At 51.1% G+C, this 24,851-nt stretch overlaps 1 protein-coding gene across 1 annotated transcript in view; it reads right to left on the bottom strand.

The window, feature by feature from the left end:
* Nucleotides 1-9,492, bottom strand: part of STARD8 (StAR related lipid transfer domain containing 8) — a 32,207-nt gene extending 22,715 nt beyond the window's left edge. Inside the window, exon 1 of the mRNA XM_032757109.2 lies at nt 9,409-9,492. The gene's annotated coding sequence lies outside the window, so the exon portion shown is untranslated. The remainder of the gene's footprint in view (nt 1-9,408) is intronic.
* Nucleotides 9,493-24,851: the final 15,359 nt, after the last annotated feature.

Below are 24,851 nucleotides of genomic sequence, written 5' to 3'. Positions count from 1 at the left end.
TGCTGGATTATAGGTGTGAGCCACCACCGCCCCTGGTCCTGGCTCTATACTTCTTACTCATTAATGACAGCAATATTTATGATACTGAATGTAATTATTAATAAAATATAGCAGACACTAATAGTTATACAGTACTTACTACGTGCCCTGAGCCACGGACTTTGTACTGAGCCATATTATATCCCAGGCATTTCTTTAAGTTTTTTTTTTAATGTGTATTATGTCATTGAATCTTCACAACAAACCTGTGAGCTAAGTGCTCCAATAATATCTCTATTTTACAGAGGAGGAAACTGAGGCCCAGAGCTATGGAGTAACTTGCCCAAGGTCAGCAGCTAAGAAGTGGTGAGCCGGCCGGGCGCGGTGGCTCATGCTTGTAATCCCAGCACTTTGGGAGGCTGAGGTGTGTGGATCACGAGGTCAGGAGATCGAGACCACGGTGAAACCGCATCTCTACTAAAAATACAAAAAAAAATTAGCCGGGCGTGGTGGCGGGCGCCTGTAGTCCCAGCTACTCGGAGAGGCTGAGGCGGGAGAATGGCGTGAACCTGGGAGGCGTCGCGCCACTGCACTCCAGCCTGGGTGAGAGCGAGACTCCGTCTCAAAAAAAAAAAGTGGTGAGCCAAGATGCAAATCCAGGCAGTTTGGCCCTAGAGTCAGAGCTACCAAGTTAGAATCTTCCTCATTAAAGAAACGAAATTGTCTAGGCTGGGGGCCTGGCACACAGCAGACACGAAATTATCTACCAGGGTTTTTGTAGTAAGAGTGGTTAGCCTGAATTTAACTTCCTATCAGCCGGGAAAGCACTTGATCATCCTGTATGTCATTTGGTCCCCACAAGAACTCCTCCAAAGCAGGTAATGCCTATGGTACAAATGGGAAAACTGAGGCTACAATAGGTCATGTAGCTTCTGTTGGACTACAGACTGGGCCAGAAGCCTACCTAAACACGCACAGCCCTCCTGTTGACCTGCTCCCATTTCAGCCTCCCTCGGCTCTCCCCTTAGAATCCACTCCCCGTGGACTGTGAATTTATTCAACTAATAATACCCAAGCACCTACTTGGTGCCAAGCCCTATGCTGGGTACTAAGGTCTGAAAACAGAACAAAAACTGAACTCTCCTGCAGCACTTGGCCGGAGCTGCCGCCAGGCCCATCCTTCTCAGGGAGACAGAGGCTAACATGGACTGGCCTTCTTAGCACTCCTTGGAGCTTGCTTTGGAGGCAAGATAAAGGGGTATAAGCCCTGCAGCAATGGAGCTGGCAGCTAGTACAGCCTGAGGGAAGGAAGCTTGCAGGCCCCAAGACCCTGAGATGGAAGCACTTCGGAGAGGGCTAGAGCTTCCGGACAACCTCCTCCCACCCAATTCTAGCATGGGACACGCCAGCTAGTGATCATAAGAGCTAATCCAGCCAGCCTCCTGCCTGCCCCTAACCACCCATGCCTTCTAAATAATGCAACCTGGTTGTCAAGAGAGCATATTCAAATGTCTCTTCCTCCCTGATGCCACCCAGCACCCTGTTCTCCACCCCCAGTACTAGAAGGTGCTAATCAGGCAGGCCTGGTGCTGATGTCAGAACCACACTGCCACCCCCACTGCCCAACTCCCTCCTGCACTCCCTCCCCACCCCAATGCAGCTCTGTTTTAGAGCATAAATACCCACTCCTCCATGTCTTCCCTCCTATCCATCTGTCCACCTTGGTGATGGAGGGTGAGAGGAAGTGCACAGAGCAGACAGGCAAGGACCTGGGGACTGCCTGTCCAGAAGTGACTGATCACTGGTGGGTGTGATGAGCACTCAGGCAGGGAAGGAGACCCGAACCTCAGCTCTTGCCTCCTGGCCAGGCATCTGGAGAGAGGCATGGCCCAGTCATTAAAGATGTCAGGAGGTGGAGTCAGACCACCTGGGTCCTGATCCCAGCTCCATCACTCCCCGGATATGTGACCTTGGGCAAGTTTATTAAATAAAATAGAGACAAAGATAGCAGTACCTACCTTACGGAATTGCCACGAATGCTAAAGAAGTTAAAATTTGTCAAGAATTTAGAAGAGTTCACTATTATTATTGGTGTCACCATCACTACTATAGCCTGTTGAGTGTCGCGAATGCCACTAAAGAAGGCCAGAGGAAGGGAGCCCTGTGGGTGGGCATGGCCAAAGGGAGCTTTTCTGGGTAAGATGGACTCTGAAATGACTGCAAAGTCCAGACCGAATGCCCAGGAGGTAGCAGGTTTGAGGACTGCACACCCCCAGGTCAGTGAAAAACAGCAAAATGACAGGACTGCAGAAGGTACTACCAAGCAACAATAATGGCAATAATTTTATTTATATTGTTGGATTTAATATTCAGTAGCCCCATGAGGCGGGTACGTATCTCCATTTTAGAGCTGACAAAATGAAGGCTCAGAGAAGTTAAGTAATTTGCCCAAAGTCTCCCAGCACTGTGAACACGAGAGCTTGTGTACAGCTCAGGATGTATTTTACTTCTGCTCCACTCTGACCCCTTTTCCACATTCCCCTCTCTGTTTTTCCCATTTAGAAGGCCCTGCTGGTGTGAGCACTGCTCAGGACAGATGTTTGGGGGCAAGCTCTTCCCACAAGCTCACTGCCTCTGCCACAGCCTGACTTGACCTCAGCCTGGAGCAGAAAGGCTGGCTGCAGGTGCCTATCTCACACCTCAGACAGACCAGCCTTTGGCCAGCCCAGATAAAGGATAGGAAATCCTAGGCCACCTCCCTTGGAGCTCACTCTCTCACAGGAACAGAGTTGCAGCCAGGGCAGAGGTTCCTCTGTGGTGGGGAAGCTGCCGAGTCAGCCCCGGCTGCCATGGCTGCTGGGTGTGGTTTGGGGAAAACAGGGAGGGCTGAGGGTCAGGAGACCTGGGCTTCAAATCCTCCCTCACTGGAGACTGTTCCTCCCTTCCCTGGGCCTCAGGTGGAGACCACCACAGATCACTCCGGCGAAATCATACCATCTACTTTACAGGGCTGCTCCAAGAACACAATGGGATCATGGAAGTGAAAGTGCCTTGGAAACTGAAGAAATGGGAGGACTCATAGTCATCGTCATCAACTGCTAGGGGAAGGACTGGCTACGTTGGTATTTCTCACTGTCTGATTCACTCTTCTAGGCCCCACTGTGGGCATGGCTCATACTCATTTCCGGCTTCAGTACTCCCTAAAATATCCCCTTCTCTCCACCACCCCAACCCCAAAGATAAAACCGAGTGGCAGGAAAGCAGGGTACGCTGGAAGCCCCCCACGTATTACATTGTATTCAATTCATCAAGGGGAACACCTACTAACACCAGGCTTGTCCTCCACTATGGGGGCACCAATAAGAAGGCCCTACCTTCCAAGGGCCCTCCAATCGTGAGAGCTGGCTGGACCTGAACAATAAACAAATCAGCGTTGTCTAAGGTATTTGCACCCAAATTCTGGGGGTTAGGAGTCTACCTGTTGGGGTAACCAGAAAAGGATTATGGAAAAGTCATCTGAACAAGTTCAGACTATAAATAAACTAAGGGGAGTGAGGGGTTTCCTGTGCCCCATTTCCTGCCCCCACATGTTAAGGGGGCCATAAACAGTAGCATGTAGGGAGGACAGAGGACAGTGATGAGGCTGGGAAGGGGGCTGCTCCAGGTCTGAGGAGGAGCACAGACGCTTGAAGGTTGTTTGGCCTAGAGAAGACACAGGTGCACTTGGGTTCCGTCCTCACACCCCTGAAGGTCAGAGAGAGCAGACAGGGTCCAGGCGGTCCCAGAGGGCACAGTCGGAACCCAGGGTTAGAAGCCTCAGGGAGGCACAGTTAAGTTCAACATGAGAAAAAACTTTCACACATTCCAAAGATGAAAGCAACTTGCTTGAAACATATCACATTCCCAGGTATTGAACATGAGTGAGCAGGAACTGCACAAGTACCTGTCGGGAAGCCCCAAGCTTCAGAAGGAAAGTTCGACCTAGTGCCCTCTAAAGGTCCTTCTGCCCTGAGCTCTGCCTGCATACCTACCTCTAGAGGGGTTGTGGGAGAGAGCATAAAGGTGACTGGAGCTGGCTAGGCCCTTGGCTGCTTCCCACAGGGACCTGGGATCCCAGGAGCACCTTGGGCTGGTATGACCCAGGGGGAGCAGTTCACTCATTAACTTGTGGCTGAATGGGTCAGAGAGTGGCTGGCCACTTGGGACAGACACAGGCTTGGGGAGGGGCCAGAGGGTAAACTGCAGAAATGCCCAAGCACAAGGAGAAAACAAGCTGTGGCAATTCAGGGCTTGGCCAGCTCCAACTGACCCAGCCAGCTGAGAACGTTCAGTGTCTGGGCCTGGCTGAATTTGAAGCCAGCTCACCATTGCCCGGTAGATAAGAAAAGGGTCTTGAGTGGGGAGGCATACTTGCACAGGTGAAAGGAAGGCTGACAGACCACTGAGTCTGCCTGCCAACTGCCCTACCCACTTTATAGTCGTGGAAATTAAGGCCCAGAGAAAGCAAAAATCACTCACCGAGAGAAAGCGATAAAGGGGGCAGAACCAGAAGCCGTTTCCTAACTGTAATAGGCCCACGGGGTGGTTGCTTCCCTTCCTACTGAAACTGCTGAAAACTGCATGTGGTCTGGAGCTTTCTAAATTGGGTCTGGGTCTGGGTCTGGGTCCCAGCCCAACCCTTGCCAAGTGCCACTGCTTGTCCAGATACAGGCTCCTGGAGGAAGGCATCCTCCTCCACTCAAAGAGGTCCTCAGCCTCTCAGCAGCAATCATGTGGTTGGCTGTCCCCATTCCCACTGCAGCCTGGTGTGGAGGGACCCACAGCTGTACTGAAAACAGACACACATTCACACAGCCTCACCTCATCCCCAGCATGGGCAGACCCTTTGGGTGGGCATTTCTTGCTCTTTCAGACTTTCAAATTGAGATGAGGGGATCAACTACTCCTAGAAACACCCCTACCCCTTTTTAACTCTGATGCTGGACCCCACTACCCATCCAAATCCCCATCAATTCACTCCGCTCCCCTTCTCAATACCATCCAAGCTGAACCCATGTCCTTCAAACGGTGTGAATAACTGCTTCTGTTTGCCAAGTAAAGGACGGAGGGGCAGACTTTTCACTGGCTCCAGAAGTTCCCGTGAGTGAATGTTTGTCAATGTTCCCTTGGGGGAAGGTGAGGGTTCAGGATATGGTCTCTTTAAGGCCTGGGGTGGACAGGGAGTTAGTTAATGACCATCTCCTAGAGATGACTTTCCAAGGTGGTTATTATGTGGCTCAATGATTAACCAAGCAGTGGCAGGACCCCAGGCTTGTTGGAAGGAGGCCGCTCTTTTCCCAAGGACAGCCCAAGAGCAGGAGCCTGCAGTCAGGGAGAACATTCCAGGGGTCTTTCTCTCCCTCTCCGACAGGCTGTGGTGAGGTGGGTGGGAGCAGAGGCCTGCACTGAGGGAATCTCTCCCTCAGCCCCGCATGGGGGTAGAGGGCTGGCCCGGATATGGAGGAAGTCAGCACACCCTTACTGGGGCGGAAGGGAAAAGAGAGACAGTGAGGGTTTTTATCATGAATGAGAGAGGAAGCTCCAAGCTGGGCCTTGGTGATTAGATGACAAGCAGGGAAAGACGTTCATCCTGAATGCATCCTGTTTTGCTCTGAACTGGCCTCAGGGGCCAGGCGCAGGGGAGGGGCCTAGGTGGAGAGCAGCCTCCCAGAATTCTCCCAGACCTGCGGACCCCAAACTCCTGGGCGCCCTGGACTGGGGAAGCAAGCGTGAGAGCGAGAACTGTCATTTACTGCTAGAGAAACAAAGGCAGGAAGTCTCCGCAAGAAGCCTCCATGGGTCAGCCTCCAGACCTGGAGCCCTAGAGGCGGCTAACATCTGGGTTGGGACCTTTCCTGGGCCTCTCTTCCAAGGTTCAGCTCAAATGCCACTGCCTCTGTCCGTCACCTTCCCCTCAGTCAAAAGCAATCACTCCCTGGAATGGATTTCCCAGGGCAGAATGGACGTCCAGGGCAAATAAGTCCTTCTCAACAATTGGAAGTATGAACACTTACCGGTTATTTGATAATATTAAGAAACTATTTTCGGTGTGATAATGGTTGTTTTTATGAATCCTTATCTTTTAGAAATACGTATTGAAATATGTATAGATGAACTGATAAGGTTTCTGGGATTTGTTTCAAAATAACAAGGGCATGATGTAGATAGGAGTGTGGATAGGGCAGGATTGGCCGTGGGCTAATGGCTGTTGAAACTGGGTGATGGGTACGTGGGGTCTTAGTACACTAATTATCTCTATTTTTATATATGTTTGAAATTATTAATAATAATTTTTTAAAAGTCCTCACCAAGGTATTATTATTTAATACATAAATAATTAGTGGCATGTATTATTTATGCCACTAACCCCCAAACTAGATGGATAGATTCCCTGGAACTGGGGGTTTTAACTCTGTGTCCTCCACAAGACCTAGCACCAAGCCTGAACTTAATGACTAATAATTTATACAGCACGTGGTAGTTTACAAAGCACTTAGCTATGGATCCCCTAGTTTAATCCAGTGAAGTGGAAAAAATGAGGAGAAACCCAGAGTCGGAGAATTTAAGGGGGGCGGCAGAGCCTGGAGTTAAAGCTCCCCATGTTCAACTCCCAATCCCCTGTTCTTTGCTCCACGCCACCCTGGACTCCTAGGGTACTTAACACTCAGTTCTAAAATTCCTGTGTGTGGTCGAGGTAAACAGGAACAGCAACTGTTTAGCATGCAAGTTACCAACCTGCAGGGCTGGGGAAAAGGAAACTCCACCCACAAACACAGCACTTCAGACTTGTGACAAGGGCCCAGGCTGTGGCCTCCAGTCCACTGATTCCTATCTTCCAGGACCCTTCCCGAATGCATGCCCCTGCACACGTGCGCACACACAAACCAAGACCCCTTAATAAACACTTGACACCAGCAACTGTGTGCCCAGCCCAGTGCTCAACTACCCTGTTGTGGGGTGGGGAAGAATGTAAAACTCACCTGGATCTCCGGGAGCTCACGCTTCCCACCCTAAAGCCCTTGCATCTTTGAAATCTGCTGTCCCTATTTTATCTGCTGAACAGCTTTCCCAAGGCCCAGGGCCATGACACCTGATCCTAACCAAACTGGGAGCCTAAGGCAAAAGGTCCTTCTCTTCTTTTCAAGGCAGAGGCAACTCTTTCTTCTAGCCAGAAAAGAGGTGAGGGCACAGCCTGCATGTGATAAACCTGCCATCTGTTGAACCTGAACTTTCCATGGCTCAAATAAGGAGCTCCAGGAGTCTCCTAGCAGCAAAGCAGCTGCAGCTGCGACAGCTTCCCAATGGGAGACTCCATCCCCTCCTCCCTTTGGGACCTTCTTGCCTTTGTGTCCCTGTTGCTATCCTCTAAACCTGGACACAGGGGTCCTCTGCTCCCTCTCCAATTTGTAGTCCCAATAATGGAATTTTAAAACTTCAAGAGGACAGAGAGGGACAACATTCGAGTCTTCTTGGTGCCACTTTCTTTGCTTCTCTGCTGGAACTCAGGAGGTATTGTGTTTGAAAAAGGAAGGCTCTGCCATCCTCCCCACATGACTCATTGCAAGCCCTGTCTCAAGCAAGCACACAGGGCACACAGCCCCTTTGCTTTGCACACCTTCAGTTCAGCCCTTCTTGCTCTAAACACCTCCAGATATCATCTGTAGGCAGCCTCTCCTCTCCAGGTGGGGGAGGGGAGCTGTAGATGCATAGAGAGGTTTAGTATACTTCTCCAAAAACAGGAGAGGCAGTGTCCAGTGTGGTGTTTCCTAGCACTAAATATAGAGGTCTAGGGAGCAGAAATCCAAAATCTAAAGTCCAACACATTAACAAAAGGCCACGTCCCTAAAATGAAAACCAGCCCAGAATGTCCAGCTAGATGGCAGCTGTACCTTTAGAGTGAAAGAGTTTCACTACCCACCCCTATGCCCTTACAGCGAAACACCACCCTTCCCATCACACTCTTCCCACTGCGAAAGCCACCCAGAAATCACCTGCAGCCTTATTCTCCATGCCTTTGGGCTGACCACCTTCCCATCCCATCCGCAGACAAGATTTGTCCCCCTTTCATTCCAGGAGGATGAAAATGAGAGGAAAACTCAGAGGGCAATAATACAGATTGGGGGGACAGGGGGCGGCAAACCCTAGAGTGGGGAGGGAGCAGGTCGCACAGGAGGAGTCAGGGTTTGAAAATAGCCCTGGGTGTGATTCATTAACCCCTCCTCCCCGCTTAGGCTCTGACTGGGAGAGAAGCCAGGGCCCTGGGACTTGGGGGTAAGCATAGGCTCCAAGCCAGCCCAATCTCTGAGGCCCCCAACCTCTGGGGCCCCAGGCTCTGGAAGAAAACTCCCACCTCTCCCTACCTTGGTCTGGCTGCTGTCGCCCACCCCTCCACGCACACTCTAGTTTTCCAGCTGGCTTAGCTGCATAATCACCACAAAGCTCTCCATGTGTATAGCTGCTGCCACCCCGAGCGTCTCAGAGACAACCTTTTACCTGCCAATTAGGAGCCTGACCCCAGGTACCAAGTAACCAAATGTCAGGGTGAAAGAGACCGGGCCCTTTAGATACTGAAATCAAGCTGCCACGTGAGGTGTGGCTGAAAACACTATGGCCCACACAGTAGTATGACTCGCCTAAGGTCACATGGACTGGCTGAACCCCAGTTTCCTGAGTCGTAATTCAGCGCGCAACTTTCACAAGTGTCAGGAGGAGCATGGAGAGAACCCCACACTACCTAATTTGGAAATTCCAAAAACTTCAACTAAAGAGCCTTTCCTCTAATCCAAACCCATTTTGGACTTTGTGGGAAAATGAGGGCTATGAAGATGAGACGTGTCCAAACGTTTTCGCTTGGACCCCGCAGTTACCTTAATACCAAGAAGTCCTGGGCATTTCTCAGAAGAGAAAGCAATGAGGCAGTGGCCGACGGGAAAACCCATACAGCCGGACTGGGGCTTCCTGGAAATGCCCTCGAAAGCAGAGAAAGGAGAGGGCAGGAGATCCGGCGCGACCTGGCAACAGAGCCTGAAGCCCTGCCGCCCCCGGCCAGCTGCAACGCCCCTCCAAAGCCCCAGAGCGACGGCTGCGAGACCCACGGGCCCGGCGGTAACAGGCGGACAGCTGCCTTCCACCGCCCCACTCGCGAGGCTTCGCTGGAAGACGCGCGGCTGGCGCGCTAGGGGGTCCCCCCAATTTCGGCGACCCTGACCCCCCAAATCCCAGGGGCGGAGGTGGCTCGGCTCGCTTCCTCCCTGTCTCCTGCGTATGCCGCCCGGCGGAACCGCTAGGAGAACGGCCGAGCCGGAGCGCGCCAGAGAGGCAAGACGGGGAGAGGGAGCCCAGGCGCCCCCGTTTGTCTGGATCTCCCCCTGCCGTCGCCCAGACTCCTACCTGGAGGCCGCGTCCACCCCTTTGGGTTCGGGCGCTGACACAGAGCGAGCGGGCAGGAGGCGAGCCCAGGAGGGACTGCTCCGTCCGGGGCACACGCGGGGCCTGGGGTCGGGCAGGGGTAACGGTGCCAGCCAGAAGAGCAGCTGCCGCGGCTGCTTAGCCGTTGTCACCCGAGTCCACTCGGCGCAGGTGGGGAGGGAGCGTCGGCGAGTAAGGCTGTAGGGACGCCCCGCCCACCTCCCCTCGGCCAATCGGAGCGCAGTCTGGCCCACCGGACTCGCCAGAAAGTCACCCAAATCTGAGTGGGCGGGGCACTGCCTGCCGGTCCTCCAAGGCCCTCGCCGCTGCCTTTCCCTCCGGTCACACCGCTGCCAGGGAGGAGGTGCAAGCCCAACGACTGAGGCTCAAAGAGTGACTTGGCCAGGCACACAGGCGAATATTTATTGAATTCTGAATGAGTCTGGCACTGTTTGGGGGATTTAAATACATATGCCATGTGCCCGAGAGGGTTCAGTGACTTGCTCGGATAATTTATGGGATGTCCAGAAGACACAAGTTCGGTGAAATCTCCAATTGGTAGGGGAAAACCGGATAATTAGGAATTTGAGCAGGAAGCTGCCATCCCTACATTGCTCAGGCCCCAGTGGCTCTGCAACTTCCCCAGTACCCCAGGCTTCTGTCCCCTACCCCAAGTCCAAACTCTACCTCCGCAGAGAAATGCATAAAACATGGGGCACGAACATTAATCGTGGCAGGGGAGGGCTTCCAGGAGTTCTGATAGTAAGCACCACCAGAAAGTCCATTTAAATTCAGTAAGAAACAAGAGCCTTCGGCTTTGATTTCTCTCTGGCCTTTCATCACAAGGGTCCAACACAAGTTCACAACCTTGATTTCATTGTTGAATTGAGGACTCCTATTAGTCAGGACTGAGAGTATCCAGGACCTCATGCAGTTCAACTGCTATCCCTCACATTTACAAAGACAGAAACTGAGCAGAAGTAACTCACTTAAAGCTACCCAGCCTGGAACTCCTGTAGTCAAGAAAATCTCCTGCCTCAACTTCCTGAGTAGCTAGGATAACAGCTGTGTGCCACCATGCTCAGCTAATTTTTACATTTTTTGTAGAGCTGAAGTCTTGCTATGTTGCCCAGGCTGGTCTCACACTCCTGGCCTCAAATGATTTACCCAACAAATCCATGGCAGGGTCAATACCTGTACACCGGTTATTTTCTCCATACCATTCCTAGAAGGCAGGAACTGCATCCATCTAACTTGCTTGTTAGAGTATCCGATACAGATGAGAGCAAAAATATCTGTCTCTGAGGGCAGCAAATTTATCAAGGTCACCCAGGGAAAGACAGAGCCAGACCTAACCCAGCCCCAAGTGCCCCTCTCCTGTCTAGCTTTCAGTTCACTAGGCCAAGCTGAAATTCTCCCACATTCCTTCCCTGCTGGCCCTGATGAGAGTCAGAGGAGCAATGATAAAGTGACACTACCACCACTGTGTGTATCCCATGTATCCCTCTTTTCCTCTTGATGGCAGGACTGCCGCTCCTATCCTCTAGCAATTTGTTCAAGGTGAGCCAAGTCCCTGTGGGTCTATGGATGAGGCCTGCACACCAGAAGTTACTCCCAGAAGCAAAATCCTTCTGGTGGGTGGGAAGGGATATGACCTCCTTCCTGAGGCTGGGCTTTAACAATTGTAAGCATCCTTAAGGCTCTGAGTTGAAGCCAAAGGCATCTTGCCTGTGCACAGTGCTAAAAAGGACAAAAAGTGGGGTCCTGCAATGATTTTATCATTTCCCTAAGGGCAAGAAACCCTGTCAAAGCCAATTCCATCCACTCCAGGGCACCAAGCACAGTGCTTACAGTACTTGCCTCACTATTGTTTGCTAATGAATGAACAAATGTTGAAAGATATTCAAAGCACAACCAAAAATAAATGACAATCATATGACTAATGAGCAAAGTCAACTTATCTTTTAGTAGATACATTTAACTGAATCAGATATCATGGGTTCTGAGACACCAGCTGTATTTTTTTAAAAGCCATCAAACCAGGAAACAAAAAAGGAGGGTATAGTATGAAAACTACCAAAAAATGGGGCACTGCTATAAATACTTAGAAGGAGAACTTAGCAGTGCCTGGCATAGAGTAGATGTTCAATAAAAATGCTCGTTGAATGACAATGAACACAATTGTCAGGGTAAGCTACAATCATGATATTTGCCATGCACATTGTGACATTTTGAAATGGCCCAAGCGATATCAGGGCTATTTCTTTTGGTCTTTTTTGATCTCCCTCTTTTATTCTGGCCAAGAGAGCTCAGCCTGTTCAGCAGGGCAAAGATAGCTCATCCCCTTCAATACCCCTGCCAACCCCTGCTCCCTGCCCCTGAGTCTTGCATGGATTAATAGTGCCTGGAATGGATGAAAAAGAGTACCTTTTCACAGGCCCATTTCTAGGTTGCAGCCTGAGTGGCTATGGAAGTAACTGGAGGCTTTAGGTTCTTGACTTCCCCTTTTCCTCAAGCCCTCACTCTTGCCTGTGTGTCCTAGAGTACCATTGCTGTTGCTACCTTGTCTGCCAGCTCAGTCATCAGGCAAGGGAATGTAGAGTGCTTGAAGCAGGCCAAGTCCTGGCAAAAAAAAAAGTGTCTGTGTGTATGTTTGTGCGTGTGTGTGTGTGTGTGTGTGTGTGTGTGTTTCTATGCCCGAGGCATGGGGCTTTCCTCGTTCTACCACGCCCACAGACCACGTAAGTCCCACAAGAGGGAGTATAATGGACTCTGGAGCCAGATGGCCTGGGTACAAATGGCCTCTGCTACTTACTAGCTGTGTGATTCTGCCTCAGTTTCCTCATCTGGAAAGTGTAGATGATCATCACAACCCTGACCTTCAATGGCTGCAGAGCAGATCCACTAGGCTAAATAAACACTTAGAATGATGGCTGGCACATAGTAAGTGCTTATAAGCGTCAGATATGGTGAGAAGCACTGAGCAATAGTAGAATGAGCCCTGGATTAGGAAGCAGTAGAGCTAAATGCTGGCCCCAGTTCTACCACTTTCTTGTTATGCCACCCAGGACAAGTCATTGTGCCATTCCAGCCATCAGTTTTTTCACCTATAAATAACAAGACTAGAGTATAATACCCACTGGGTAGAGTAGAGACAATAAATGTGAAAGTATACCGTAAAGGACTGTGGCAGGTGGCAGGATGACACTGAAGGTGCTATAGAGCTAACCTTTGGGGAACCTATCAGCCCTTTTCTCCCAGGCTGTGGCAAAGAGCAGTTCCATATACCATTCCCCTGAGCCTCACTCTGAGACCCTTGGGTCCCAATAAGTGCCTACCTGAGGACTCCCAACAGTCCCCACCCGCTCCCTGCCTGGGAATGGGAGTTGCTTGAGCTGCTGCCGGCAGACCCATGCCCCCACTCTGGAATGGCTAGGTTAATATCCAAAAGGAACCAGATAGACTCTTCTACTACTGTTTTCCATAGGAGCTAAAGAAACCGCAGCAAATCACTTCAGGGAATTCAGCTGGGAAGTTTTTAGAAAAGGGGTAGGAGCAGTTAGGGGAAAATGAATTACACTCAGACCAGACCCACCAAGTACATGAGCAACGGTGGCCTCACACACAGGCTCTGACACTTCTACGCACATTCCCGCATGCCTCATCAAAGCCTGCTCCCTGGTGGCTTGGGGCCCCCGCCCAGCCTCATGAAAGGGGACTACTGATCAGGTCCCACAACAGAGGATAGTCATGGTTCATTAAAACAAACAAACAAACAAACAAAACAAAACTAAACTAAACTAAACTTCCTGAGGAGCCATGACCATAGGAGGGAGATTTGCACTAAGAAGACAGCCCAAGCACAGGCAGATGTGGACAGAGGGAATACAGTGGTGGGGAGGGGTTTGAAAAGATGAGGGCCACACAGACACCTCACTGTCTATACATTGCCAAGTGTGGACGGAGGACAGAAAGCTACACCCTGGAAGGAGCACCCCCTCTCAGCCCACAGCCTAGGGGACTATCACGGTTGCGTCCACCCTCACCCCAGAGCACCCTGGAAGGAGGAGCTCTGTGCTGAGCTCAGAGCCCTGGGCTGGCAGTGAGGGACTCTGGAGCACAGGTCGAGCCAGGCCCAGGCCAGGGGAGATTCAGGGGTCACCTAACCTCTCTGACCTCGCCCTCCCTAAGCTCAGACATAGAGGTATGGGGCAGCTCATGACTGCCTCCAGGCACTTGGACTGGGCAGGTGGAGCAGGATAACCCAGGCCTGGCTCTTTCCCAGACATGCGGGGGCCTGTCATCTCCCCTCAACCAACACCAGTCAATATGCCAGCCTGATGGAAGGCTGGGCCCCAGCATCTACTCAGTAGAGCCCCCGGGCCATGACAGTGCCACAGGTCCCATTTCACACCCAGGATGGGTCTCCAGACTGACCTTACTGGCCCATCTCAAAGGGGCCAGAGGTTTTCTGCTGCAGGCAGATGGAGCACCCCACTAATCCTCCGGGAGGTCTGCCTGCCCAGCCCTAACAAATAGGTGGGGTCACCCTGGACAGAGCAGTTGGTGACCGTGGTGGCACAGATGCCCAGAGCAGGATGTCCACCCCGACGCCCCACCCCATTCCTGCCCTCCAGATTCCGAAGGTCACAACGTGCAGAGGAGATGAGCAAAGGCAAGCCCACCTCTGACACAGCCCCACACCCCACACACAGCAGGTGAGGCCAGGAGTGCTCCCCTCTGCCCAGCTTAGTCTCAGTCCTCAGCCCTGGAGCTTGCTCCTCCCTGGCTAGGCCCACTTTCCTCATCTGGAAAAACAGGCTGGGGCCTGGTTCTAGGGTCCCTTCCTTCCAGAACGCTCTGCTTCTGTGAGCTGTTCTGTGTGTTCCCATGGGGGTGAGGCATCTGCAAGTCCAGCAGGCACAGGGCTTCTGCAGAGCACGGGAGTGGGGGTGGCATGATGGTCCTCTGAGGATGGGGGGTACCTGGGGCCAGGGGAGGAAAGTAAGAAAAAGGAAGGGTGGGGAGCCTGGGGGAAAGGCAGGGAAGGGGAGGGCTGAGGCTAAACCGCCCCACTCCTGGAGCCCTAGTCTCTGCCCCCAGCATTGCTCCCAGCTCACTCTGGGGCTATGGGTACCCAGAGTCCTTGAACAGCCCTCAGGATTCTGACTCCTTGCCTGGGATCCTTTCCAGTGTCCCTCCAGGGCTGCAGCTCCCAAGGAAAAAATCTGGGAAGGGGAGGAGGAGCCGGGGAAGCAGAAAGAGAGGCTCTTCCTTCCCATTCACAGGCTCCATCGTCAGCCGCCACGGCCTGACCCCACACTGCCACCAGACCTGGTGCCCTGGAAGCTGGAGGGCTGCTTGTGGAGAGGTGTGTGGCTCTTATACGCCCTGCCCCCAGTCTGGCCCAGCCCAGCCCTGTGAAAAGGGGTCTCTAGGGCTTGACAATGTCAATTCAGGCTGGCTGAGCCTGCCCCTGGCCAACCAATCCCCTGTCTCCTGACCTTGAAGGGCAGCCCTCAGAGGCCCCAGGATGACATCGGAGAGGGCATGGGATGTGTTCGGATGGTTGAGGCCCACTCAGCAAAGGGCTCTGGGCTCAACTTGGACTTGGAGCTCGTCTACCCTCTCAACAGAACTTTCCTCAAGGACAGCTCCCCCCTTTCCCCTCCATACATACACACTTACTAAGCAGGAGTTCTGATTTGCCCTCAGCCAGGGCTGGAACTTCCCCACACACATGCATCAGCCGATCCCATAACATGGTTACCCAGACCTTGTCTGTGCCGGGCACTGGGCAAGGGACAGGGTCAGAGAGTGGGGCAGGCAGGCCCACAGCCTGGGTACCTGCCTTCCTGAAGCTCCTGTGTTAGTGGGGGAGGCAATGGCAGCCCCTGACAGAGAACGCCCATCCCAGGCAGGTGGGTAGCCAGGTCAGTTCCTAGAGGACAGGGAGGGAGGGGCAGCCAGGCTCCCAGGGTGGATGGGACCTGATGACTCTATATCAACAGACCCCCAAGGAAATGATCCTGGCCCCCAACACCCAAGGCTCCTGGGTCAGGGACAGGCAGCTGTCACTCTGGCTTCTACTTTGTTTCTACCATGGAGGAACTGTGTGATCTGGCTGACAGTCTTGCCCTCTCTGGCTCTCAGTGTCTCCATAAGTACAATCAGAGTCTGTTCTCAGAATCTCCAAGGATCCTGTGTTTCAGCGTGTTCAATTCCATGTTAAATCTACGGTGAGAAACCCAACCCAGTTTGCTATTTCCTCCCTGCCCTTTAAGTGGAATCAAGAGCAAGTTAGAGCTGGGTGCAATAATCCCAGCTACTTTGGAGACTGAGGAGGGAGGGTTGTTTGAGCTCAGAAGTTCGAGTCTCGAGAGAGAGAGCGAGTATGAGAATTACTCAGAAGTAGTAGCCTGGAAATATAAGTACCCTAAAACTTTTTTTTTCAATTTTTAAAAAGACAAAATGCCAGAGACTTTGGGAGATCCCTCAGAGACCCATTCCTTGGGATGGAGCTCCCAGGCAGTGCGAGTTGATTATAAAGGTGCTGCCAGGGTTGCTGGGCTGTGTCCTGCACCTAGGGTACAGAGTGGGAAGGTAAGGGGCCCTTGGAGTGATAGGGGGATGCAGGGAGCTACTGTGTAGGTGATAACACTTAAGGATCTGGAGACAAAAAATAAATAAATAAAAATAAAAGGATGAAAGGACAGACGGACAACTCAATGACAAGGAAAAAATATAGGTTGAGGGTTAGACATATAGTGGGACAGGAAGACAGGAGGGTGAACAAGCAGACACCAAAGGCAGAGACGAAGAAGGTGCTGGAGGAATGGGTGTATAGGGACATACTGTTTACTAAACGCTTACCATGTGTTAGTAACCAAAGTGGTGTTCTTTTTGAGCGGAGGATGTAGACAGAGGCGGGTGGGGACGAAGCCGGATAGACTGCTGGGATAAGAGGATGGGGCACCCATAGGGCGGGGCAAGAGCTGCCTAAGAATTAGAAGAAAGAAGGCCTGCGGGGTGGAAAGCCTCAAAAGGGGGCACTGCCGGCCAGGGGTGAGGTTTTAGACAAATGGACATAGGACTCAACGATGAAAACCGGGCTGGAACCAAACAAGGAGGCAGAGGGAGCAGGGAGCTTCAAAGAGCCGGTGCGGGAAGCTCTCCGCGAAGCGCAGCTCAGCTCTAACCTCCCCGCCTGGGGCTGCCTGGCTCTCAGTTCACCTGGATTCCAGCGCGGCGCGTCCCACCGGGTGCCCTTCACACCCCACAGAGTCCACGTCCGTGGCTTCGGGACCCGCAACGCCGGACCCCAGCCCCGCGCCTGGGCCATGTGTCCGCGGGCGCCGCGCGGTGCCAGGCGACTCAGCAGCCCAAGAGCGAGCTGGCGAGCCGGAGTGCTGGCGCCTCGGGTAGTTTTGCCCCCAGACTGAGCGAACCCGGGGGGAGCCCGGAGAGGGAGGGGCTGAGCGGATGATGGCTGTGTTTCCCCGCCCCCTCGGTCGCGACTAGAAAGTTCCACGCCCCCACCTTGAGCAGGAACTCCCCCTCCTCTAGCCTCCAGTCATCTACTCAACTATTCCGCCTCCCTATCACCATCGGAAGCCTTCTTCCAGGTTGGAGTCACCTTCTTTCCAGCCTTTTCCAACTTGGCCCCCATTTGAGAGTTTTCTCTCCACTGATTCCTCTCCTTTCTGTTCTCATACCTCAGTGCAAGATAGTGGGGGTGTCTTCCTAGTTATGGGGTCAGCTCCTCCACCTCCTGTCTGCCCCCAAATCTCATCAGCCATGTGACATGGAGGAAGGCCTTATGCAACAGCCAGATGGAGAAGGAAACAATGGCTCTGGCCATCTTGGCAGACTGACTCACTCCTCGGCCTCCCTTACCGCCCCCTGCTTTTCACTCCTCCCTGCAACCCCGTTTTCTGACTGGCTGGCCTGAGCAACCGACCAGCTGGGTTCCACCAACGACACTTTGAAATCTTTCTAGTACCAGAATATCCTGAAGTGGAATCAGTCCTTATAGACTCCCTTATACTACAGATGGAAAACTGAGGCCCAAGAATGCAAATGACTTGGCCATCTTCTAGGCTGGGGCAGTTATCTCTATGTTGCAGGACTGTTGTAAGGATCTGAAGGACTGATCATGGTGCCTGGCACGGAGTATAGACTTCATTAAGAAAGATTAGCTTTTATTTTCAAAGAGTTTAGCCCCTGGCATGTACCACAAAAAAAGCCTGGACCGGGACTCTAAGGTACATAACCTTTTTCTCTAATACGTAATCCCCACCACAGCAAGCAGACTTGCATTACCTGACTTGGGGATGGTGGGGGGTCCTGGTTAAATTTGTTTACAATGGAGATAAGGCCAAAAGTTACCAACAGCTCTCAGACCAGGTCATTTCCATTCTACTTCTGTTGGTGGCCAGTAAAGGGACCAACATTCCAATAGGGCCTCTGCTCTAACTGTGGCATAACCTGGGTGATTTCTCCTCTCTGAGTCTCAGTTTCCTCATCTGAAAAATGAGGGTAATATTCCTGTGACACGATGGGAGTAATGAATGTGCTTTGTGAACGATAAAGGGGTACATGGGTGAAGGTCACAGCCCCTCCCCTCTACTGTCTCCATACCTTCTTCCTGGAATCTAGAGCTAAGCTACTCCATTTGTGAGGGATACGCTAGAAAAAGGAAGTGCAGTTTCCAGTAGATATGTGCTTATTTGCATGATACTTGCACCCACTTTTCATGAACTCAGTGCCAGAGCTAGAAGGAAATTAGAGGTTAACATGTTGATCTTCATGCCATGTATCCCTTTTCCCCAGGGCAATGGTGGCACATAGTAGGTGTTCACAAAATATTTACTGACTGAATGAATGCATTCTTCATGTGGGGAAGAGGACTTTTCCAAGGTCACACAGTGAGTTTGTTTCAGAACCAAGGCAGATCTGACTCTGCTCCTCCACTAGGCCATTTCTACTTCATGGGAATTATTTTTCTTTTCCCTTTAAATGACCATAAATCAATGGGAAGCCCATCTCTCCCAGCACCCTCTGGCCTATCAGCAGTCCCCATTCTGGACTAGCCCAGGCAGGACAAACAGCCACTGGGATGCCCCTCTCTGGGCCCAGCTTTCTGCTGCCACCCCGTTGACTCCTGAGTTTCGAGCAGTCCCTGCACTGCGCCTGTCACAGGGGCAGCCCCCTCCCCCGCGCCGCCTGCATTAAAGGAGGCCTCAGTCAGCTTCCTCCAAGCAGAGGAGTTTCCCTTTTGCTCTCCAGTTGGGCGGGAGTGTGGGACATAGCCCCCGGCAGCGGCAGCGGCAGTGGCAACCTAGAAGGAAGGGCGGCAGCAGTCACTTCCCACCCTGCTAAGGCATCTCCCCCCCTGTCCAGTCCCGCCCCTATTTCCTGAGTTCTGCTGCTTCAGCTCCAACCAGAACAGTGATATGAAAGAGCTCCGAAGATTCACTTGAATCACAGAGCCCTGGAGCTGGGAAGGACCTTCGAGGTTATTTATTCCCACCACCTCCCCACTCCAGGCAGGAATGCCTGCTGTTAGCAAAGAGGAGGAGAGGGGGCGCCTTACTGAACCTTCACAGCTTCAAGTTTCTCCACCAGATAATGGACATAATATGACACATAGCTGACAATGGTGCTGTGAGAGGAGATGCAAGAATGGATCTAATAAAAGCTGATGTGCATTGAACACAAGCTATACCAGACATTGTTCTAAGTGCTTATTTAATTCTTACCACAATGCTCTGAAGTATATATATCATCATCACCATCACCCCAGTTTACAGTTGGAGAAACTCAGGAGCAGCAAAGGTAATCCAAATTGCTCATAAGTGGCAGTGGCAGGATTGGGACCTTAAGCCTCCGCCTTCAATATATAATGGTGGTGATCATCCCTACCCCCAGAGAATGATTGGACCCCCTTGAGAGTTACTTGAATTCACAAGTGTTTGTGTTACTGTAAGTTTTGTATTCAAGTACCCCTAAGGGCTGAGAGGGAAGAATGTGATGAAACCTTGGGGGGCTGATGATGTAAACCTGAAGCATTGGCTCCAAGTGGGAATGTCTTTGCAGTCCAGCTCTTATCTTAAACATCCACTTGAATTTTCAGTTAACTCTAGTATGCATCCTTGTTTTCTTACTAAAATTCATCTTTTTCTTCCTTAAGCCTTTGAGGAAAATGTACACTCCAGGAAGAGGGGACATACCGGTCTAAAACCTTCATATGCCTCCAGGCCATGGCCTTGTACCCCACGGGTAGCAGGCACCTGGTTCAGTAAAAGATAGGCCCTTAGTCACTGAGAATAGCTAAGGTTTATGGAGTGTTTGTCATGTGAGCCAGCATTCTAAGCACTTTCTATATATGATTTAATCATCATATATAACTCTATGATAAGCTGAATTATTATTGCTACCATTTTCAATGGGAAAACTGTAGCATAGAGAGGTTAATTTGCCCAAGGTCATGCAGTTTGGACTGTCAGCTTTAGCTAGTAACCACTACACAAACTGCCTCTCAGGCCACATGAGAATTTCTCTTACCTACCTACCTCCACCACTTCCCACCAGGATGATTGATTTGATTATCGGCAGAAGCAGGCCTTATTCCAATTAGAAGATCAGCTCCTTGAGGGCAGTGACAAGGGGGCTCCCTACTGCCCCTTTCCCTATATCAATGCTAATCCTAGGGCTGGGCCATGCGCAGGGCTGGTCCAGCATTCAGATTTGGCAACTGACTGTTTCCTGGCTGGTGGCAGTCTCTTGGGCCTAGCACCTGTTGAGCTGGTGGATACAGCACTAGCATTTCACACAGGAGTCCTCTGCCACCCTCTGTGGCAAAGATCTAGCTTTAGAAATGGCTGCCCGTCACCTACAGGGACAAGTCCACACTTCTAAGATTGGCATTCAAAGCACCACACAAGCCTGCCCGGTTAACGCAGGTGGCATTCCCAGAACACATCTCCTTAACCCACCAAATCTGTTATATGTGCGCTTCTCTCTCACAAGAATGCTCATCCTTATTTCCTTTACTTATTTCACAAACATTTATATGGTGCTTTCAATGTGCCTGACACTATTCTCAGCTCTTTGCACATTTTAACTCATAAAGTCCTTACAGAAACCCTGTAGGTACTATTATCCCATTTTACAGATGAGGAAACGAAGATACGAAGAGGTTAAATTATTTGCCCTATCTCCTATACTTGGTAAAGTCCAACATACCCTTTTAGTACAGTATCTCCTATGAATAGCATAAGCTGTTCCCTTTCTGGGTGACTCCACAGCTCAGTTACATCAGCAATCATTCTATATTGGGTTAATTATCTATGTCTTCCTGCCCAATAAGGGTTTGAATTCTCTCAGCCAGGGGCTGTATTTTATTATTAATGGCATATCCATTGCTCAGGAAGGGATTTGGCACAGCGTTAGTACTTGAGAGGATATTCATTAAAAGATTGAATGCACTGGGCGCAGTGCCTCACGCCTGTAATCCCAGCACTTTGGGAAGCCAAGGTGGGCGGATCACTTGAGGTCAGGAGTTTGAGACCAGCCTGGCCAACATGGTGAAACCCCGTCTCTACTAAAAATACAAAAATTAGCCAGGCGTGGTGGTGTGCACCTGTAGTCCCAGCTACTGGGAGTCTGAGGCAGGAGAATCACTTGAACCCGGGAGGTGGAGGTTGCAGTGAGCCGAGATCATGCCACTGCACTCCAGCCTGGGTGATAGAGCGAGACTCCATTTGAAAAAAAAAAAAAAAAATTGAAGAGTAAGTGAGTAGGTGGGTGGGTGAGTGGAAAGCCCAGGAGCAACCTTGACCAAACCAAATGGTGGCTGAGAGATTTGAGGTTTTCTTTCCCCAATGTTACTGAGTGAAGGAGCATAAAAATGACTCAATGACCAAGCACGAAATGCAACCACAGGTGGTGAGAGGGGAAGAGAGAGAAGACCTTCCCCCAGTCCCACCATTGGTGTGGCTGGACCAACCCTGGGACCCTGACCACAAAGCCATTGGGCTGATGAGTCATCTAGTTAGCCACGAAAGCCAGCAGCTCTTGGGGTCTGCTCTGGAGAACTGAGCTCATTGGCTTCTCTGCTTACCCCTCAAAGGCTGCAAGCCTGCCTCTGCAATTCAGAGGTTCATATGGAAAAGAGAGAAGGGCTTAGATATCTCCCCAGGGAGTTGGGGTTTGTTGCTTTTGGTCTCAAACATTATGTTTCAGTGAACTTACTCTGTCCTTCCGTTGCTGGCCACATGCACTTGGCAGAAAAGTAAAGGGGAGTTTGGACACAACTCTGGTCTCAAGTCCTGACTCTGCCATTCAGTAGCTGTGTAACCTTTGGCAAGTAACTGATGCTCAGTTTCTTCACCTAGAAAATGGAAGATTTCTTTTTCTGCCCTGTAAACCTCAAGGTAACGGATCTGAGAGCACTTTGTAAGTGGAAAATGACCAGACACAGGCTGAACCAAAGTGGGAGTGCTACTTCTAGCAGCGTACTGCAGCTTTCCATCCGAAGGCCCCCCAGTCTCAGCCTTTTGCCTGTCTCTACCTTGCTATGGATGACTATGGCCCAATCATTCACCTTTTCTGGGCTTTAGTAAAATGGGAAGGATAATTCCTAGCCCTTTGCGGCCACGTCTTAGAAGGGTTGCTGGATGGCAGAAATAGTGTATTTTACCAGCTCCAGAGAAGGGGCCCCTAAGAACTGCAACTCTCAAAGCAGCCTTCGATGTGAACATCAGCTTCAACACTTACTAGATGACATGTCATAGAACTCTTCTGAGCCTCAGTTTTCTCACTTGTTAAATGGAGACAGTAACACCTACCTCCCTGAACTATTAGGTGGAAAGAAGTGTTTGTCAACAGAAAAGTTGCCACTTACCCCTTCACCCTGCCTCGCTGCTTTCTTCTTGCCCTTGTATCACGTAGGCCTCTCAGATCTGATGCTCACTAATTCCTTCTGCCTTTATCTGGGAAGTAATCACAGTGCCCACCCACAGCTGCCCCACCCCCACTTCCTGGCCTTAGTACACACACCGTCCCCTCAGTCAGAGCTTGCATAAGCCCCTTTTCCTCTTCCTGTCACCTGGCAGGGCACAGCACCAACACACAGTAACACATGCCTTGCAGTCTGGCTCAGGATTCCGGGGCTCTGTCCATTCATGCAAACTGGCCTTGCCATAAAGAAAAGCTGCTTTGGTGTCAGAGGAGCATTTTGCAGCTCGGAGGTCAGTACTCTGCCTCCTGTGTCCTCATCCTTGCCCTCTTGTGACTAGCCAGGGGGCCCTGTTTATTTCCATCACTTGGTGTGTCCCCCTCGGATTCTAGGCCAGTGCCTGAGAGAGCACCGAATGGTCAGGGCTTCCACACAAGCCCAGCCTGGGGCTGGTGGTTCCTCAGAGAGCATCTGATCCATGCCCACCCGACATGGGACAGATGGAGATCCTGAAGCCCATCCAAACAGAGGCAAGGAACTCAGGGCCTTGCACTTGAGCTTTGTCCTCCAGCATTTGCCCCTCCCCTGCTCGGCCCTGCAGATTGTCTTCCAAGGCTTACACGGAGCCTGAGTAGCTCACGAGGTCAGGTCAGAAGAAGGGATTCCAGGGAAGTCCCGAGCTCCCAAAGAAGTTCTCTGGAAAAATTTATCCTATAATTTCTCCTCAGGGCGGTGTCCCCAGGTAACCCATGCCAAAGTCCTAGAAACAAAAGTTGGCGACGAACAGGTTCTTAGATAAACAGCGTTGGCAGTGGCGTGCCTTGAACAGATAGGGGCGCACATACATGAAAGCTGTGAAAAGGACGGAGCATCAAGTCTACCCCCCTTACCTCCCCCACCCCAACAACAACGGGTTGGAAGTCAAGCTGCCATCCCAGAACCCTGGAAGAGAAGGAGAGTTGTGTTAATGCCAGCTCAGGCCAGGAGCCCAATCGGAAGGCCTGGATGGTGGGATTTGGCCCCAGTCAGCTGCATCCCACAGAACGGACACCTAAGGGAGAGGAGGCTACATCTCTTGTCACAACAGAACCCCAAACCCTGTGCAATGAGAGGCCCCATGTGGATAGGGCTTTGTCTTATCTTGACGTCTGGGGTGGCCCCAGCAGCATATGAATAGTCAGTGGGGCTGCTCACATCGGGGACCCCCCTTCCCTCCTGCTCACTCTCCTTTCCTATCACTTCTTTGCCCAAGCTTGGGATGTTCTGTGTTCTAGTTTAACCAAGGGGGCTGTTCTCTTTGACCAAGTGATTGTCCCTTCATGCCTGGTACCCCACTCTGCCTTTGACTTGTTGTTTAACCTTGGGCATGTTATTTGCCCTCTCAGAGTTACAATGTCTTTATCTGAGCATAAAAAGTTCAGATGGACTAGATCAGTGGGTGGGGAAGAGCCTCAAAGCCTATCATAAGGAGGCTGGGGAACGGGAGAACAGGGAACACTGAGCCAGGAGTCTCCAGGTCCCACCCCTACCCCACCTTGCTTCAATCAGAGCCATGCTGTTTTTATTTATTTTATATATTGGGGTGTCACATAGGATTCAATTTTGGGGGGTAGAAGTCTACACCTAACGAAGTTTTAAAAGCCAATGAACCATATATATTCTTCTTGCACCTGAGCCTCAGTTACCTTCTGAGTGATGATTGCATGACATAATACAGGTAAAACACTTAGACCAGCATCTGGCACATACTAATGACAATGGCAAGAATAGTCGCCATTTATTCAGCACTATGTGCCAGGCATTGTTCAAAGGTTGTATACTTGGATCAACTCATTTGATCCTTCCAAACCTGCACAGAGAAATTTGGCAACCTGTCCAAGATCATACAACTAATGAGGGGCAAAATGGGGATCTGAATACAGGCCGTTTGTCTCTAGCACTCTCATTCTTAATCAGTACATGTATTGTTTCCCAATATATATTTAGGTTTCTTCTTATTGTTGTTGTTTTCATTTGAAAATTATTGTACCTCTCATCTGTAAAATGGGCTGAGTTCAACTCAGAGTATGACTATGTGACTAAAATCAGATCATGACTGTGGAGTGGGAGATCTGGAGCCTGCTCTGGCAGCCAGGCCGGGCTGCACAGTGCCCTTGTGTTGGTGTGCCAACTCTACTGAGGTAAAAAGCCTACAGTCTGGAACTGCCTCTTCAAACAGTGGACAGTGGAAAAGGGCTGAGTTTGCTAAGAAAGTAAGGACTGGCTCATGTGCCTGGAGCGTAGAAGAAGAAACCAGGCAGCAGATCTAGTGGTAACTTATAAGGTAGCTGGATGCCCCACATGGGACAGGACTCTACTGATTTGCTGCGTTTAAGCACTCACTGACCCTATCACTCTCAATCTCCTTCATTCGTCTGGTTTGGCCTTCCTCCTTCCCTTTTTACTCCTCTTTTGCCCCCCTCTA

The sequence above is a fragment of the Hylobates moloch genome, unplaced genomic scaffold (genome assembly GCF_009828535.3).
Source record: "Hylobates moloch isolate HMO894 unplaced genomic scaffold, HMol_V3 SCAFFOLD_7, whole genome shotgun sequence".
In the NCBI taxonomy this organism is placed as follows: Eukaryota; Metazoa; Chordata; class Mammalia; order Primates; family Hylobatidae; genus Hylobates; species Hylobates moloch.
Note: the sequence above shows the minus strand (reverse complement) of the source record. Positions and strands in the feature narration are given on the sequence as shown.